This window comes from Lissotriton helveticus, chromosome 4_1, assembly GCF_964261635.1.
Source record: "Lissotriton helveticus chromosome 4_1, aLisHel1.1, whole genome shotgun sequence".
Taxonomy (NCBI): domain Eukaryota; kingdom Metazoa; phylum Chordata; class Amphibia; order Caudata; family Salamandridae; genus Lissotriton; species Lissotriton helveticus.
The window spans coordinates 1,709,040,439-1,709,060,875 of NC_136063.1; positions in this window are offsets into that span (position 1 = coordinate 1,709,040,439).

Below are 20,437 nucleotides of genomic sequence, written 5' to 3' on the forward strand. Positions count from 1 at the left end.
TAGCCAATCTAGAGGGTACCTAATTACAAGGTCCAGTTTATGGAGGCAGCACAGAGACTGGGGTCCTGATTAGCAAGATTCCAGTCATACTAGTCAGAAAAACAGAATGACACCAGCAAAAAGTGGGGATTTTACTTCCCTACACAGTACTTTTCAAAGTCCGGAGAAAATTCCCCTTTATGGAAGGGATCTAGAACTTGTGCAGAGTACCTCAGTGAGGCTTCATTGACTTCAAATGCCGTGGTTGGTGAAGCGACATTTCTATGGCTCATTGGAAGACAATTTTCATGCACTGTGAAATAAATTTTCCTGAATGGCAACATTTCTTTGCTTACCAAGTGGCAAAAATTCTAACATGGAACATGTTGCATTGCCAAAGTCACTAAAATGTTGCCCAGCACACTCTCAAGGAGATGTTTCACATCTACACTGTTTACGCTGAACACTTGGTAGACAAGGGTGTTTTCAGACTCTAGTTTTTTTATTATGTCCACTACAGCAGTCATGTTTTCCTGTAAAAATCTGAGAAAGCAATAGAGTGTACTTTTTTCACGTCACTATCAATATGCAACCAAAGATCCTATTTCTTACTCTTGGTATCATCACTAAGCAAACATTCTGTAAACGGTCGCCACATGGATAATATAGCATTCACAGCCTCTAGGACTGAGAACCACCAGCTAAATGACAGAGATGGGCTGACTTTCTTTGATGGGATGACTTTCTTTGATGCCATACAAAGCACAAAAGGAGAAATATTTGTGTTTTAGTTCCCACACATAACAAAATAGTGCACCAGAATGGATTACAAAGTCAATAGCATTCTTCATTAGCTCTAAAGATTGCAAAGATGCTTTCAGCACACCATCTAGCAAGTGGCAAGGATCTCTTAAAGGGAAGCACTTCAGCTCATGTATCAAGTTTTGACAGTCCATCACACAACTTTTTTTTATACATAGCTGAATCACGGCAAATACAAACAATATAACTTCAATCTTTGTTGAACTGAATATGAGCTTTTTGCAGAAGCATTCCAAGTGATACTGCAGTCCATGTTTTCCAAAAGTCTGGTGTCATGTTTTCACCACTATCCCAGATACTTGTTGATAGCACTGTCTTCACATTTATCTGTCACTACACCTTACATTGAATGTTTAAAGCCAGGGGTGTTTGGCAATTCGCCTAACATCTTACTGACTCACAAGAAAAGGGAGCTTAGGTATCAAATGTTTTAACCCATTCTCTGTGGGTAAATGTGATGGTACATATTGGGAAATATTCTTATGAAACCAGCCATGTTACCTATCAGTGAAAGAATCAAACGTAGACAAAATATCAAAGATGATTTGATATTTCCTGATTCCCTACAGTTTATAAAATAATCAAATAAGACCTAAAACATGCTTCCAAACCCTGCATATTTAGACCAAAGATCACAAAACTGAAAAAAGCAAACGGAAGAAGAAACAATTTTAGTAACATCCCTAAGCAGCAAAACTCAAGCAGAATAATGTTAGCCCACTCTTTCTTTTGCTTCCTTGTAGAACAAAGTTACACTGTATTGGCCCCTTCAAGAAGAAATACAAATGACTTTCACTCTGCTTTTCCTTTTATTGACTGGTATTAGAATTGGGGGGCACAGGTAGGTACTTGTGACAAATAGGGACCCTCTCCTCTAGTCAGAGTAAGGGGGATTACACTCCTAAAATAACCCCTGCTCACCCCCTTGTTAGCTTGGCACTAGCAGCAAGGCTGTATTTCGGAGGCGTTGTAAGTTAAGCATTTGTGACCACATACAGTAACCCAGTGACAACACTACAAATGGACACCACACAAGGTTTTATATCAAAAATAGGTATCTTTTATATAGAGTTACCACAAGACCAATAAACGACAAAAAGAATCCACAGTACTATTAGATTTCAAGAGTACTTGTAAAAAGGCTTAAATCAAGGTTCTGTGCGAGTCGGTAGCCTGGTCCGGCTACAGGGTTGTTGCAAATAACACAGAGTCTAGCAAATCCAGTGGACCGTATCGGTACGGGCCCACTCAAATGTCGACAGACTCAGTCACAGTACATTTTGCTTGAGGCGGCCGGCCTGGATGTGCGAGCCGGTTCCGGTATTCGTTGCGGTGCAGAAAGTAAGCATTGCAGGACACGTTGTCCCTCAATGCGGAGCAGGCAGCGGCCCGTCGACAGAGTCATGGATCCAGGCATGTGTTGCAGGGTGAGGAGGTGCTTTGATGTGGTGCTTGCAGCTTGCAGTGGGGCGACAGAGCCGGAGTTTTAGAGCTGGCGTCGATCAGTCCGGACAGCGGTGCGAGTTGGGCGGTGCATCGCGAATCGTGCGAGGTGGTGCCCAACTCCGTTGTGTTCACAGGACTCGGAGTCAACAGCAGGGACCTCTTCGGTGAGACCAGTATGAGTCGGTGTAGCAAGGCCTTGCACGTCGCGGTGTCCACCAGTCGCAGTGCAGGCTACGGCTCGGTGATGGTGTCAGGACGGAGTCGGTGAGCGCAGAGCTTGCGTTTTTCGAGGCGGACGTTGCTTGATGCGGTGCCTACAGGACACCGGGCCAGTCATGAGAGTCGGTAACACCTCCCTGCCTCTGTAGCCACTGAAACAGCGTTTCCAGCAGCAATTCACAAAGGCTGGTGAAGTCCACTGGTCCTGAGACTTCGGTCAGGGGGCAAGCTCTCTTTCAAGCCCTTGGAGATCTTTTGCACAAGTTGAAAGAAAAGTCCACAAAATGCTTTCTCCTCTTTTTGGCAGTCAGGCAACCACTGCAGGCCAATCCCCCAAGCAGCACTTCAGCTTGGGAATAGCCTCTCCTCAGTTTCCTCAGGTTCTTCTCCTCAGCAGACGTTTGTTGTGTTTGTTGGGTGGCACAACTAGTGCTGCAAGCCCACTAGCAGCATTTGGATTTACACGCCCTGGGCACACTCAGTGCACTGTACTAGGGTCTGACAAGTAAACCAAATAGTCAATCATGGAATCACCAATTAATATATTCATTTACAATAGGGAGAGCATATGCGCTTTAGCACTGGTCAGCAGTGGTAAAGTGCCCAGAGTCATAAAATAGACAACAGGTCAGAAAAAATATAGGAGGAAGGCAAAAAGTTCAGGGATGCCCCAGCAAAAAAGGCCAAGTCCAACACAACCCCCTTCCAGCCAAAACGCAGGGTAGACTAATCACTACCTTGATGGGCTTCTCTGCTTTGGGCAATAGAACATGGACCTGGCCCGCAACAGCAGGGACACATTCCAGTTCTATGCCAATCTGAACCCATTTCAATTCCTCTGGCCATACTCTCAGGGCCCACCAAGCTAATCCATGGGGAACCCTTCTCTTCACCTGGACACCACCTTTGCAGCGTTTACCCTTAACTTACTCACAGGTGTGTCCCAACAGACATACAGCAAGTCACAGTGGCCACTGACAGTAGTCAGGGAGGAGACCCAGGCCTTATGCCTCTCAGGGCTCTCAAACCTCTGTGGCACCCTTTGTCCACTCTCCCTCTTGTCAGGCCAGGTACGACATCCTGGCACTGACCCACCAGCCCCAGGCCTGTACTCGGCGGCTGGACCAGAGACTCGGGTGGGCTCTCCCACACCTGGTCCTCCTCCTTGGTGCTTTGTACCCTCCCACCTGGAGCGGTACCCCCTTCCAGAATTGTCAGGGCACCTGTGACAGGTGTCCTGCACAATTCACCCACCAGTTCAGGGGTGATATCGTGGAATAGCGTAAATTATAGTTGGGTATAGTAAAATAGCGTAGAGTTGCAAGCAGTACAGTTTAGGGGTGTCCAGTAAAGTGGCATACATGAAAATGTATTAGAAAAGAGTGGGGAACAGTATAACATCATAGAGTCTAATGATGTACATGGCAATGGCTTACATTGAAGTTGGGTGGAGTAGAGTGGAGTAACGTACAGTGCATTTGTGTATAATGTTGTGGCGTACACTGTAGTGTTGTAAACTGCAGAAGCATACTGTAGATTGTGTGCAGTGGAGTGGCATAAAGTGAACAGTTAGACAGTGGAGTGCCATCAAGAGGAGTGTGTAAATTACAGGAAAAGTAGCATTATAGTGTGCCAAAAGATGAAAATGTTTTCTCTCCAAAATATATATTGTAATATGTAAAAGTTGTGGGGATCCCAAAACGTGCACAAAATCAATGTATTCCATTAATGATTTTACTTTACATATTGTGAAAACCATCATTTGGATTTTGTTAAAATTTGGCAGGATTATATATTATGGTGCACAGATGCTTCTTTAGGCTAGGGCAGGTAAGTAGTATAACTATTTTATAAGTTTCAATGTATGTAAACTTTGTGAGATCTGTTTGAGTTGTATTTTTGTGAAATATGGGTGCATTTCGCTGTACTACCATGGTACATACTGATTACAAATTATTAGCTGATTGGCTAATGCTGTTTTTAGGTACACATTGGCCGTTTACTGTGTTACACCTTATGATATAGGTAAGTATATGGTGTGGTATTTTTGATACTTCTCAAAAACCCAAAGCCGATGTCTGCTACCAATTTAGCTTGGGGCTCAAAGGCCAAGGTGTCGTCCATGACAACTCCTAGATTTTTCATGGAGGACTCGAGAGTAGAGGAAAGCCACCAATGGTCACCCCAAGAGTGGGTGCCTTTTTACAGCAGGAGGGCTTCAGTTTTAATAGCATTCAGGTGGAGGCAATTGGCATTCATCCTTTCAGCAACTGCAAACAGTACTCTTTGAAAGTTTAACCTGTCAAGCGCAGGACTATCTGCAAGGGAGAGCACCAGAGTGTTGTCAGCATAAGAAATGAATGCAATCCCTGTAGATTTAATGACCTGGGCCAGTGGTTGGATGTGGATTTTGAACAGTGTAGGGTTCAATGAAGAGCCCTGCAGATTTAAAGTACCTACATGCATTCACAGTGATAGACATGGACAGCAGTGTTTGCTTTCACATCACAATAGTCCTTGTTTATTTTTTATATTGCTTCCTTTTATACATTAAATTACATAATGTTTTCTACAATGCCTAATTGCATTTTGCCTCTCCTCATCTTTCATCTGTTTCCCACCCTGGGTTTTCCCCAAACCTAATCACGGCTGTTAGACCTGGCATGATTGGCATAGGTTTCCCATGTATTTTTGCCTTTGCCTTTGTTATTTTGCTGTGTGTTGGACTTCGTTTTTGCTGGTTTAGATGCTTTGTCCACTTTGCAACTACTGTTCAGTGCCAAAGCGCAAGTGCTCCCTGCAAATTGTTGTTATGGATTGGTGATTGCATGATTGGCATATTTGATTTACTAGTCAGTCCCTAGTACAGTGCACTGTGTGTGCCCGGGGCCTGTAAATTAAATGCTTCTAGTGGGCCTGCAGCACTGATTATGCCACCCACATAAACAGCCTGTAAATGTAACTCCGACCCACCACTGTGGTGTCAGTGCAGAGTTTTGTACTGCCATGTTGACCTGGCAAGTGCACCCACTTGCCAGGCCCGAACCTTCCCTCTTCTAACATGTTAGTCACCTTTAAGGTAGGCCCAAGGCACCCATGTGGGCAGGGTGGAGTGTATGTGAAAGGTAAGACATGCCCTGGTGTGTGCGGCATGTCCTGAAAGTGAAATTCTGCCAATTTCATGTTTCACTATTGTAAGGCTATCTGTCCCCTTAGGATAGAATGGGGAGTTTGCTCATAACATATTATGAGCATCACTGCCAATGAGAACAAGATTGGAATATAAAGTTTGATATGCCTCAACTCAGAATGTTAAGATGCATCTTTTAGTGAGGGTAATTTTTATATTCTGGGTTTGAAAATACCACTTTTAGTAAGTAGGTATTTTCTTGCCTAACCATCCAGTGTGCCTCTGCTGGGTTGTGTATTGACTGTCAGGCTTTGGTGTGACAATGGCTGGGGATGTGCATTCTGTTCAGATAGTCACTTGGGGGGTTGAGGTGTGTCCTGCCTTTCAAGGGTGAGTCAGGGCTGGGCTGAATAGATCTGGCCTGCATTCAGTGTAGAGGGAGGAGATTTCCTTAACAACTGAATAGGCCAGGTCTGCCAAGGATAATGCAGTCTCTACCTCCTGCCAAGAAGCTGCACCAGAGAGGACAGAACACGTTTTGGCTGGGCAAAGAGCTTCTCTGCCACAAAGAAGAAAGGAGTTTGGATTATCAAAAAAGATGCCAAGACCCCAGACTTTTAGATCACTTCTGGAAATCAAGAGGAAACTTTGACACGGTGCAGAGCTGGAGAAACTGAGGCGGAATACTGCCCCTGTGCTGTTTGCTGTGCAGGGTTGGCCTGCAGTGGCTACTTTCTGCCAAGGAAAGGGAAAAAGACTTTGCTGTTTGCGGTGTCCCCTGCTTGAAGATGATCTCCAAGGGCTTGAAGAAGAGCTTGCCAGGTGTTCTGAAGTCTCATGGACACAAAGACTTCAACCTCAGCTTCCCTAAACTTCCTTGCTGGGAGATCTGACCGGCCAAGAGGTGCCTGTAACTGTTTGGACCTCTGTAGGTTGTTCAGGCTGTGAGAGATGGAAACACAACGCAACAATGAGAAGCGCAAAGCATCCATACGTATTTCCGACGCTTTGCCAAAGAAACCAATGCGCGCCTGCCCGTGGCTCAAGAAATCGCTGCACGCCTCATCGAGTGCACCAGTCTGTGAAGTCCAAGATCACCGCACCGATTCCAATGCAAGCCATGCTGTGCGGCTGCAAGAACCCACTCATCGTCCCAGATTGTCACATCGCATTGAGGTGTCAGGTCTGTTGCATCGTTGGAGGACGCAGTGAGAAATTGATGCATCACCTCGCCATGCAGTAAGAAACCGATGCATCGCCTTCTCTCCAGTAAGGAACCGACGCATCACCTCCCCTGCACAACAGTAAGGAATTAACACATCACCTCGCCCAGAGCAAGGAACCTATGCATCATCTTCCCTGAGTGAAAGGAGCCGACACATCACCTTCTCTGCGTCTCGTTTTTGTTTGTGTGCGCGACACATCCAAGGACCTATGTGTGAAAAGTGTTGCATCTGCAATTTGCTTGAATTGAACTATTTCTACCATTTGAAAGTCATATTGTTATTACTTGAGTGTGGATTTTTGTCGTTTTGGTCTTCTTTAATTTAGATAAATATTACTTATTTTTCTAAACTAAACTGGTGTGGTGTCCCTTTGTAGTGTTTTGACTGTATTACTGTATGTGTTCACAAATGCTTTACACACTGCCTCTGACATAAGCCTGTCTTCTCGTGCCAAGCTACCAAGGGGGTGAGCAGTGGTTATTTTAGAACTGTATCCCCCTTACCCTGACTAGGAAGAAGGGTCCCTACTTGGACAAAGGTACCTACCTCTGCCAACTAGAGACCACCATTTCTAATAACGGCACATTACATTTCTATGTGTACCCTTATTACATCACATGCATCAATGCGCTATACCTCCAATCAAATTCATCTCTTCTCGTACATTGTATAAATACAATTAAAATGATATCATACAATTCATAGTTTGAAAACAATATACAGATATATGTATCAATTTGAAAACTACTATTCATCTTTCAAACAAGACATTTGAAATGTATATGCGTCATCTATTACAATTAGGTCCTGTGGGTGCATCTCACTAAAGGAGAGAGTGATTCCATTATGTACACTTAGGAAAAGTTTTCATGGATGCAATACCCTATTCTGCATTCCCATTATTTATCTCATGTGGGCTTGCATCAATTCCATTCCATGATAGATAGACAGACAGACAGACAAATTACATATTGGGGAAGCGACTGTAGAAATATTTGTTAAGGTTTTGAGAAATGTGTGTTCTTGCAGAGGACAATATGCTAATGTCATATATATTCTTTATGGAACAGTATGTATTATCATAAGTCAAATTTTAAATGCAAAGCGCATTGCATGAATTATAATGATTTATGATATGTTCTAGGAATTCAGTATAATAATTTGATGCATGATCACATATAATGATTTCATCTATTTATTTTATTTTATTTATTTTATTTTTGACATTTATAAAGCGCAACAAATACCCGTAGGCGTCTCGGCGCTATCAATTCAGATTTGTTCACGATGAAGGCTAATAGGGAATAGGTGGGTCTTATTGGTCAAACAGCCATGTCTTCAAAAGTCTGCGGAACTGAAGAAGTGAGGATCTATGTTGCAGCATTAGGGGAAAGTGATGGCAAATATCAGAGACTGTTCTAAAAACACCGCAATACAGTGCAGGGGCACATGAAGGGCCATATTAGCAAGGAACCTCGTTAAAATTATCGCCGTTTTATCGGCAGCAAACTGCCGATAAAACGGCGATAATGGGCTTGCTAATATGCGTTATAGAATTCCTCATAGAATCCCAGGTTAGATGTGCAGGACCTCTAACCTGGGATTCTATAGGAATTCTATAACGCATATTACCAAGCCCATAATCCCCATTTTAATTTTAACGAGGTTCCTTGCTAATGCCCCGAAATTCTGAGAGCCTCCTAGCATGAATGTAACAGCGGTTCCACTTTGACATTTAAGAACGTGTTTGCATTTCTGTTTCATGGTCGTGCAACAATGGCATTAACCAGGTCTAAATAAAGAGCCCTCTGTGCCACGAGCCATTCCCCACTGCATTTTGGAAGGACTCTACTTTTCGTCTCTTTGACAACTTGTAAATTGCTGAAGAATGTTCGGAACCATAATAAAAGAAATGAAAGTAGAGGCGCTCGCCTTATGAGGCTCATTTATCACAGGTACGTCTGCTTTTGATCTGTCTATGGCAGATGCCAGAGGTAATTGGAGCCCCTCGTGTCCTGTTACACACCAATCAGACCTTTTATGTATCGAAAGAAGCGAGACAACCAGTCTTGCATCCCCAGAGGAATGTGTACCTATAAGTATAGGGTCAAATATTGAACCTGCCCAGTGCTTAATTTGTAAAGAAAAGAACTGCCAGGGCCCTCCTCATAATGCCACGTTGTCATGCCAGCGCTACCATCACACTCCCACAAGTGCGACGATTCGGACTATCCCAGAATGGCTTAAGCGGCAGGTATTAGTCCCTCTTTTTGTATATTGAATTAATAAACCACAGTTGTTGTGCTCATTTCCAAACTAGACGGACAGCACTACCATGTGGCAGACTGTCATAAGTGTTGGTGTTGTTAATGAATTGCCTGGGCGAGCACAGGGAAACCATTGGCTCAAATTAAGGAGTGAACCTGCCATTGTAGTTAAAACCACATGCATTACCTTGAATTAAAAAAACATTGGCAAAGCCAATAGGTCGCGGAAATCCGAGAGCTATTGATGTTATTAATGTCAACGTTTTTTAGCTATGTTGAATAGCAGCACGGCTGAAAGTCATGTAAAAAACCACTACGACCCAGACAGCACTGTATTCTGAACGCACATATTTGAAAACACTTTCATGGGCGATAACCAAGAAAACAGTTTTGCTGAAATCAAATATTGGGGCAAGAGCACACATTTTAATTGGAGAATCCGCAATTTTTCCAGCTGTTCTGGTTTCACTTTGTACAACTAAGCCAGGATATGAGCATCTGTTTGTCTTTCCTTATCTTAAAGCTTTGATTTTACCGGTTTGTCAAATTTGCTGTAGTTTTTAGAGATTGCAAACTTGACTGGAGACCTGGAGCTTTACAAGATCTCTAGTTACATTACACAAGCGTTGTTTATAGGCATATGCAGCCTTATTCATCAACGGGCTGTTTTGCGAGCCACTAATAGCGATTCATAGCGAATCGCTATTTAGGACTCGCAAAACGGTATTCATGTAGGAATTGCTAAATAAATAGCGATTCCTACACATTCCTTATTTGCGAGTAGCAAATTGCTAATCGCAAATAAGGAATAACTCCCCATTCATTCCTATGGGCCAAAAGGCCTATAGGAATGAATGGGGAGTATTCCTTGTTTGCGATTAGCAATAGCGATTGAAAGGGTGCCAGGGGTGTCCAAAGGACACCCTGTAGCACCCCTTAAATGCAAATTGAAACAGGTGTTGCGCACACACATGTCCAAAGGACATGTGTGTGTGCAACATGCAACTTAGAAAAATGCTTTTAAAAGCATTTTTCTAAGTTTTTGCTATTTACCGAGAGGTCTGACCTCTCGGTAAATAGCGGCCCAAAATTGCATTTTTGCAATTTTAAAATGCTTCATGAATTGCATTTAAGGAATCTCAAATAGAGATTCCTTAAATGTAATTCCTCGCAATTTAGCGAATTAGCAATTACCGATTTTTGCATTTGGGATGATGAATCCCAAATGCAAAAATTGCACTCGCAAAGGGCCAGATTCTCAGAATCTGGCCCTTTGCGAGCGCAATTCGGCTTGATGAATCAGGCTGATGGAGATTAAATAATATGCCCAGAATCACAGGGTGTTGATCCAATGCCAAGAGTGTTGGTTGGGGGTTAGCAGGCATGGGCACAAAGCAGATCCTATTCCTCCGAAAGAAGACATTCCACGAGGAGACCAATAGATTTTAAGTGCCCGCTCGAAACCTCAGGGACCATATGTTTTCATTCTCAGCAGAAGTAGGTGCCAGCTTCAGGGTGTAAACCCAGTATTGACAGAGCAAAAAAACACACAAAATCAAAAGTAATTCAGCAGTCGCTGCTCACAGCTGTACGAAATGTCTACTGCCCCATATTGTATACCTGTTCTGTGCCTGTACTCACATATTGATAACCGTAATTGGTATACTGTATCTCTTTAATACTGGGTATCTTGGATTAATTTGTAGCAAATAAGATGGCTGGACAGGTCTTTGTTAACAGAATGCAAATACTATGTATTTCCCTACTTCACTTTTTGAAACCCTCAAATGAGCACATTTCCGAGTACATTAGTTTTACTTCCTCTTGGAGCACCTTTATGCAATTGTATAGATTGTTTGCATTATGCCAATGCTGATATAAATATACTTGAATTTGAGATCTATATTAATAATGTGTTTATTTTGGGTGATGTGATTAGATTGAGTATTTTCCTTCCGCTGTGACCAGTTTTTTTGTACTGTAATTGACCCAGATCACAGGCACATCATGAACACGGACAGGTGGCTGGTTGTGCGTTGGGGAGGGTTGAAAGGGTTTGGGCGGGGGAGTTTATGAAACAGGGAGTGGACGGGTGGGGATGGAGAAGAAACAAAAGGCTTCCCTCATGTGAAGTGCTGGAACACAAGAAAAACTGACTGGCACAGATGGAAATACACAAGCACTCATGTGGAGTGCTGGTACACAACAAAAAATAGCTCCACAACCAGGAGCAGTGAAGGGACATAAGTACTTGGTCCATGCTCTAAGGTAGGGCCAAGCACAAGGAGAGGGCATGACATAGGCATGCCTACACAAACCAGAAAAAAGGAAATGAAATTGATCCTGCAGCAAACAAATGAAAAGCTGTGGTGGGCCATAAGCCTACATTGTGCAAACAACATGTCTTGAAGAGACAGCGCATGCGCTGTCTATATGAAAATTAAAAACATGAAATCGCATTTTACTGGTCCTCCTTAAAAAAGGAAAATGTAGTTATAAAATCATGCAATATGTCTTCTGATAGGAAGAACTCAATTTTTGCAAGACTATGCCTACTTATGCACAGATTTACAAATGCTTTGTGTCGGGTTTGTATTACTTTCCTTTGGCAAGCCCAATGTAAAATCATCAGATGGGATTTTCTATCAACACAAATCTTGATTTCTGTTAGATAGTAACACACCTGTTACAGGCCAATATCTCTCCTGGACTCCGCGGCCAAAATCGTGGGGAAAGTTGTCCTAACCTGTTTAACGGATTGGTTGGATCAGAATAACATAATTTCTGATCTCCAATACGGTTTTAGGCAGGGCGAAGGTACCGTGGGTCAATGTCTCAATCTGCACCTAATAATTGGAAAGTACACGGTCGCTAGGCGGGGAGACCTGCATCTGGCATTTATGGATTTATCTTCTGCCTTTGATCTTGTTAATCAATCAAAGTTATGGGCGATACTCCATGGAATGGGTCTAGATGCAGATCTGATCTCCTTTTTGGCGGTCTTGCATGAGAATACCATAGCTTCTGTGCGCTATAATAAAGATGGTAGCCTCACAGACCCATGGCCCGTTAAAAGAGGGGTGAGACAGAGGTGTATTTTAGCACCCCTGTTGTTCACACTCTACATTAATAATTTAGGGCCTGCTTTAATTTCCAGTTGTAAAGACATTCCAAGGGCAGAGACAAAATTGGTCCCGGCTCTGCTTTACGCAGATGATGCGGTTTTGCTGGCAAGGACCTCAAGAGGGCTTCAAACTCTTTTAAATTGTTTTATTGATTTTATGGACTCCCTAGACCTGCTCACAATTTTTAAAAAGTCCCATTCCATGTCCATCGGCTCTGTTAGAGGAAGGTAGGCTAAATTCTACTGTAAGAATATGGAATTAACTAAGGTTTCTGCATTCCCGTATTTGTGGGTTCTCTTTAACGACTGACGCTCGTGGGTTATGCACTGTATGCATAAAAGGAACACCTTAGCCCGAGCCTCGGGGGCCATTGTGGAATTCGCTAAAAGAATTGGCTCGAAACCTCTCCCCGCGCTCTTGAAAATGTATAATGCCAAGTGTCTTCCAATGGTGACGTATGGGAGTGATCTATGGGGCTATCTAGAGTCGAGTGAAATTCAGGCAGCTGAAAATTGGTTTTTTCGTAAATTACTGTCTGTCCTGGCCTCCACCCCTGTTTTTAATATCCATGAGGACCTTGGAGCTGGCTTCATCTCAGATCAGATTGCGGTTGCCCCCATTATGTGTTGGCTGAGAATTTGGGCCCAACCGTTCCCTAACCTAAACCAGCTGATCATCAAGGACTGCATCTCGTTAGACAAGGGATTAGATATACCCTGGGTTCACTATATTAAGTCTCAAATGGCTATTCTTGGATGCCCTGACCTATTTTCATGCCCTAGAGCTCTGGGCAAAATAGCGATTCGAGACTTGAAGCGGCAGTTCCTGAATAGATCTATACTGTCTAGGGAGGAAAGGGAGTTAGTGAAACCCACAGTGAGAAGTTTTGTCAGAATCAGAATCAGAATCAGAAAGTACTTTATTCGGTTAAAAATCGTTAACCATGAAAGTAACAACATGAACAATACACACTATATATAAAAAGGAGCTAACTTAGAATACATATTATCATTATATTTCATTTACGGTAATAGATTTCCTTAATTTCAAAACATGTTTAAAATAGCTTAAAAGAACCACAACAGTAAAAACAGTATCCATTCTCTGACATTCTAGAAAAGCTGAACAACATCTTTTTATGTTCATGTCTTTAAGAAAGGGGAGTAAAAATTTTCGGCGAGGAATAATATAAAATTTACAAAAGAATAAAATGTGAATGTCGGATTGGGTCGAGGAATCATCACAGGGGCAGGTTGATAAAGTCTGCGACCATAAATTCATTTTTGGGAAGGACAGAAGTCTAAAAACAAGATTTAATCTAAAGCGGGTTAAAAGAAATCAATCGTGATTTGACATCATCAGGGTCAAATAGGGCTGTACTTTTATTTCAGTCAATATCAAGTTATGCAAAGCAACTGTTTTTTTACTGGCTTCTGCTCTTCTTCTTTTATCCTTGAGGTATTCCAAACTCAGTTGTTTCAAAAATCCTCTGGGTATAGTTCCCATAGATAATGGATCCTCATAGTATTCGCAGTGTCCAATATCAAACATAAATTGCTTGATGTATGCTAACCATTCAACATTGGCCGTATTTTCCATGTTCAATATGTCCTGTATCACAGCCCGATTAACAACACATTCATTAGTACAAGAAGTTTTGTCATATTGAGTATAGGTAGTCAGATGCAACCATATCTAACATATATAAATAGGCCCTATCACCTGTTTGTCTTAGTTAGATTCAAGCATAATATGGTCCCCTGGCTACTGCCCTTCCCGAAAGTTTTTTTAAAGAGGAATCGTTAAGACCCTGTCCCTGCGACAACTTCTCAGATCAAAATATTCTTCATATGATATATTTCTGTGAGTTTTACGTCTCGTTACGCAGGAAATTCATCATCCCCCTCCCAAAAGGCCTACATTTTGGAAAAGTCAGACCAGCGCTGGTATATTTACAAATGTTGACATCACCCATGGTGTGTTTTGGGGTTGCCAGCTACATAACAGGCGCCATTAGGTGTAGGAATAGGCTGATGATAGCATAAATGGGACTATGTCTTAAAATGAATTCATTTATTTAATATCAGTGTTTTTTAACAGTATATTGTGTAAACATGAGATGTTTTTGACAATTGTAGTTTTATTATTACATATTCATTGACTTAGGACTTATCGTGTTGGATAGGATTGCATTGCATATGATGGCTTTTTAATAACTTGAGTAGTAGTGTGAATTGTTTGAAACAATAACCCTTGCAATAACGAATTGATTGTTTAAAAAAGTTTTTGGATGTGCACTTTGATGGTTTTAATCTAATCGAATAAAGTTGCACTTGACTTGACTTGACTTGAAATCGCATTGTACTGCTCCTCCTTAAAAAAGGAAAATGTAGTTATAAAATCATCCAATATGTTTTCTGATAGGTTGAACTCAGTTTTTGCAAGACTATGCCTAATTATGCGCAGATTTACAAATGCTTTGTGTCGGGTTTGTATTACTTTCCTCTGGCAAACCCAATGTAAAATCTTCAGATGGGATTTTCTATCAACACAAATCTTGATTTCTGTTGGATAGTAACACAAAGTAATACATAGTTGTGTAATGTGCTCCCTTGAAGGAGTGCATGGGTAATGCATGGGTGTTCTAATGCAAACACCCATGTGTTTTGATGCAAATTGCTATCCTCAAAGAATTGTTGCCAGGGATCTGCACCAACATCCTGTGCCTCCTGGAGGCATGAGAAACAAGGATAACCATTTTAATTTATATTAACTTTTCCCACTTTACATGTGTGCTGCGTTTTGCAGCACACATACAAAGTGGGGAAATTCCTCATAGCACATGTTTTGTACTGGAAGGGACCCCTTTCAGTGCAAAACCTATGCTTCAGGCAATATAGACTCCCTTGCGTTATGGCACACGGGTGCCTGCATTGGCGCATGGCGAACTGCATCACATCTTAGTAGATATGACTCTGTACTGCTCTCTCCCTTTCAAGCAATGCAGCTCAGCAACTTTACTTGCCGCCCTGTGTTGTTGATTTCTTGATAAATCTGGGCCTTATATTTTAAACTTTTTATGTTACTTTTGGTGTAATATTGTTACAAGTGCGAAGTAAAAGTAAAATCTACCAATCCAAATACATCAAAACACATTTGATCAGTATGAATACCAGAATGTATATAAACAACACGAAAGTAAAACATTTTGAATCAGGTCTCATTCAAATGTAGTCTCACATTATGGCCCAGATTTATTAAGATGTCATGTAACACAGGGCAGCAAGTAAAGTTGCTGCCTTGCATTGCATGAAAGGGAGAGAGCAGAACAATTGGAGAAGTGTGGCTCACTGGTTGGAGCGGCAGACTCTGAAGCAGAGATCAGGCCTGGGACCGGGGTTCAAGTCCCGACGCGGCAGGGTCTTGAGCTCAATCTCCGCGGACTCGATAATTTCACCTCGGCGCCTACTCTAATCATGGGTCCCACGCTGCAACTCTGGGCAATAGCTTGCTTAATCTCCACAACAGCCCCTACAACACTGGGATGCCTGGCTTCACCTTGGGGGTTCCCAGGAGGGGCTTCTCACAGGGAGAGCCAGGAAGGGTTCCACAGCGTTATACAGTGCCGGGACGCCCCGTTGGGGCAGCTGTGCGCTTTACAAAATACACTACATTTACATTTACAATACATTTCTACTAAGATATGGCAACACTCTGTTCTATCCATGTGCTGGCACAATATAGATCATAGCGCTAGAGTATCTGTTTTGTCTGATCCATAGGTTTTTTCTAGTGGAGGGGTCTCATCCAGTACAAAATCTGTGGTGTAAGGCTTCTTCCAAGTTTGTTTGTCTATCCTACGTATGAATGATGTTTTGAGGGGCTAGATAAAGAGCGCTAATGCTGTCTGATGTCATCTTTGTGTGGTTCACTTGTTGCTTTACCTTTCATTCTAGAAGTACAGTACTGCAAGGCTCAGAATGTAAAAGCAAAGTAGATCTCTAGAAACTAATCATGCTGGACATGGAATGGCTTCAAATCTATGTAAAATCTAAGTAAAAGTTTAGATAATTACAGTGACGAATGTCTTTGAGGTCATTTAGGTGGCTCTGGGTTGAGGGAGCTAGAACAGTATCCTCTTCTAATCAATACAGCCCAGATATATAAAAAGCTATAGGGCCACATTTACGAGGCCCCTAGTGGCACTTGTGCATCGGGGGAGCATCACTTTCTTGATGCTCCGGTGGTGCAATATGCTGCGGAATATTTACAAGCCCAAGCAAAGCCACTTTGTGTGGCTTTTCATGGCCTTGTAAATACATTCCCCTTTTACACAGAACATTGCATGAAAGGGGCATTCCATGGGTGTTGCTGTGGGTGTTCCCATTCAATACCCATAGAATCTGAAGCATTCCCATATTTACTAGGAATAGTAAACCTGGGAATGCATCAGATTCTAACGCACTCCAGGGGTAGCGTTGTAGAGGCAGAATGAGGAAAAATATAATTTCTCCTCAATTTTTCCTCTTTCTATGTGTGTTGTATTCTGCAGCAGACATAGAAAGAGGAAAACACCTCTCCTGCACAAAAACAATAACCCCTACAATGCAGACACCCTAGCACTATTGCGCAAGGTTGCCTGCGTTGGCAGCCCATTGTGCGTCAGCACTGGGGAAAAGGACAGGAATGTGCCGTATCTCTTAGACATGGTGCATTCCTGCCATTTTCTTTCGGTGCAGGGCAGCGCCACAAGATTTCTTGCAGTGCTTCCCTCCTCCAAAACCTAATAAATGAGGCCCGTAGAAAACTGGTAATGGTCTGAGTGCAACAGTAATTGTGAGGTGAGTTTCTCAACAGTAAATTGTACTTTTCACTCAACCATACTAATAAAGTTTAATACAAGCAAACCCCAATGCACACGATTGCCACGTAGATTTGCTTATCACAATCATCTTAACTCCTTCCATGCTCATGACGAGCCCAGCTCGTCATGAGTCAGGGCTCGTCATGAGTCACAGTGGAGCTGTGCTGATGACGAACTGGGCTCGTCATAACGACTGCGGCCCGCCCACGCTCGATTGATTCCCCGCCTGTGCGGGAGAATTAATCAGTGGGCGGGTTTGTGACGAGCCCAGCTCATCATGAGCACAGCTCATCTGTGACTCATGACGAGCTGGGCTTTTCACGAGCACCGCGGTGCCGTGGACCCCCCTCCACCCCCCGCTCCCCCTGCATCATGGGGGAATTACCCCTTCAGCGAAAGGGTTAAGTAAAGTTCAGACTGTAGTCGGTTTTTGTGATTTATCTAGTATCTGTGACGGGGACTTTCATGTTATTTTATGAGAAGTTGCCTGAATTTCTTGGGACTTTCCAACCCTGCTTGTCTGCACTACAAGCATCACTGCACTTGCCCTGCTCTCATATTAGTCACTTAAAGAGCAGAGACCTCAGTTTCAGTGCTGCCTAGTTTTCAAAACGGTCTCCCTTCTCTCTAGCACGTTGTAGAATGTAGTCTTCTCACAAAAATTGGGTGACCAGATGTACCATATCAGCAGGGATAGTGCTGCTTTTTTGGCAATTCAAGTTTTGTCAAATTAAATACATGGCTTGGTTTTGGAGCGAGGTAGAGGTGATCCAGCGTACTATGAGCAACTGGACTCCCTCACTCTTTCTAGATCACAGCGTTAGACCTATTGCCCTGTGTCGCTCTCTTAAATGGAACTCAGCAAGATGTCAGGAGAGATACATTTTTCATTGCATAGCTCTCTATTTAGAAGCACTTTTGTTTCATTGAAAAAAACAAATATTGGTTTAAGAGCCCATCAGATTAGAACTACAGAAATATATGTATTTCTGCACACTCGGATGTATTTTCTCTGACATATTATTCGAGGTTAGCAACTCTCATCTCAGCAATGTCAAGTCTGAATCATGGCCCTGATTGTTTTCATTTCCCTTTCATGGATAAGGGAATGTAACTGCTTCACATTCTAGATGAATGTATTCATTTCACCACCTTCCCTTGCTTGTATGTAAGAATGTCAAGCCAAAACAAAAAGTATTGTGCTACAGAAATAACCTAGCCAAAATATTGATCACCACAACATCATCTAGATAAGTACATATATATGTACTTCATGCAGGCATGATGGAACTACGCATGCCATTACTACGCATGACTTTACAATGCATCCTTAGTAACGCAAATGCCTTTACTACGCAAGTCTTTACCACACACAATCTTACCATGTATATGCCTTTACCATGCGTGTGTTTATAACGAAAAGATATACATTTTGTAGGTAAGTAGAAAAGTCTTAATATATATGTGTGTGTGTATATACTCAAGCCCGGCATAACATGGAAGGACTATCAAAACCAGAATGCCATGCGAACTGTGAACGCCCACATGGGCGGGGCTTGCAATTACAATAAATGACGTACTGAAAACGATCTGCTGAGTCCGTGCACTATTGTATTGAATTGCCTGCCAGTGATCAAGGGTTTTTTAACTCAAAACGCGTTTGGCTTTACAAGTGGAAGCGCAGCAGGAGCGCTGTGTTGCAACCGCCTGTGGCAACTGTGTGCTTACCCCCCTCGTGTGTGACTGCTTCAGTGGGGCAACTCTTTGGTTTTTTGTATAGCGGCTTGTCCAGCTGCGAAGCAGTCCCGCCGCCGTGGATGGCGGATTCCTGAGTCCCGCACAGGTAGACTTGTCAGGGAACGAGAGGGACCGGAGCCACAGGTAGATATTGGCCGCACTGCAGCAAACCTGCCTACCACTTCCTTTACTATTTTAGTTGAACTATTGCAACAATGGTGCCTTGAACATTACGGACAATGCAGTGACCCACTGGGGTTTTTTGAATGGGACTCAAGCCGGGCATAACATGGAAGGACTATCATAACCAGAATGCCATCCGAACTGTGAACGCCCACATGGGCGGGGCTTGCAATTACAATAAATCACGTCCTGAAAACGATCCGCTAAGTCCGTGCACTATTGTATTGAATTGCCTGCCAGTGATCAAGGGTTTTTTAACTCGAAACGCGTTTGGCTTTACAAGTGGAAGCGCAGCAGGAGCGCTGTGTTGCAACCGCCTATGGCAGTTGTGTGCTTACCCCCCTCGTGTGTGACTGCTTCAGTGGGGCAACTCTTTGGTTTTTGTATAGCGGCTTGTCCAGCTGCGAAGCAGTCCCGCCGCCATGGATGGCGGATTCTAGAGTCCCGCACAGGTGGACTTGTCAGGAAACGAGAGGGACCGGAGCCACTGGTAGATATTGGCCGCACTGCAGCAAACCTGCCTACCACTTCCTTTACTATTTTAGTTGAACTATTGCAACAATGGTGCCTTGAACTTTACGGACAATGCAGTGACCAACTGTTTTTTTTTTAATGGGACTCAAGCCCGGCATAACATGGAAGGACTATCATAACCAGAATGCCATGCGAACTGTGAACGCCCACATGGGCGGGGCTTGCAATTACAATAAATCACGTCCTGAAAACGATCTGCTGAGTCCGTGCACTATTGTATTGAATTGCCTGCCAGTGATGAAGGGTTTTTTAACTCAAAACGCGTTTGGCTTTACAAGTGAAGGCGCAGCAGGAGCGCTGTGTTGCAACCGCCTGTGGCAGCTGTGTGCTTACCCGCCTCGTGTTTGACTGCTTCAGTGGGGCAACTCTTTGGTTTTTTGTATAGCGGCTTGTCCAGCCGCGAAGCAGTCCCGCCGCCGTGGATGGCGGATTCTTGAGTCCCGCACAGGTGGACTTGTCAGGAAACGAGAGGGACCGGAGCCACAGGTAGATATTGGCCGCACTGCAGCAAACCTGCCTACCACTTCCTTTACTATTTTAGTTGAACTATTGCAACAATGGTGCCTTGAACATTACGGACAATGCAGTGACCCACTGGGGTTTTTTGAATGGGACTCAAGCCCGGCATAACATGGAAGGACTATTATAACCAGAATGCCATGCGAACTGTGAACGCCCACATGGGCGGGGCTTGCCATTACAATAAATCACGTACTTAAAACGATCTGCTGAGTCCGTGCACTATTGTATTGAATTGCCTGCCAGTGATCAAGCCGTTTGGCTTTACAAGTGGAAGTGCAGCAGGAGCGCTGTGTTGCAACCGCCTGTGGCAGCTGTGTGCTTACCCCCCTCGTGTGTGACTGCTTCAGTGGGGCAACTCTTTGGTTTTTTATATATATATACAA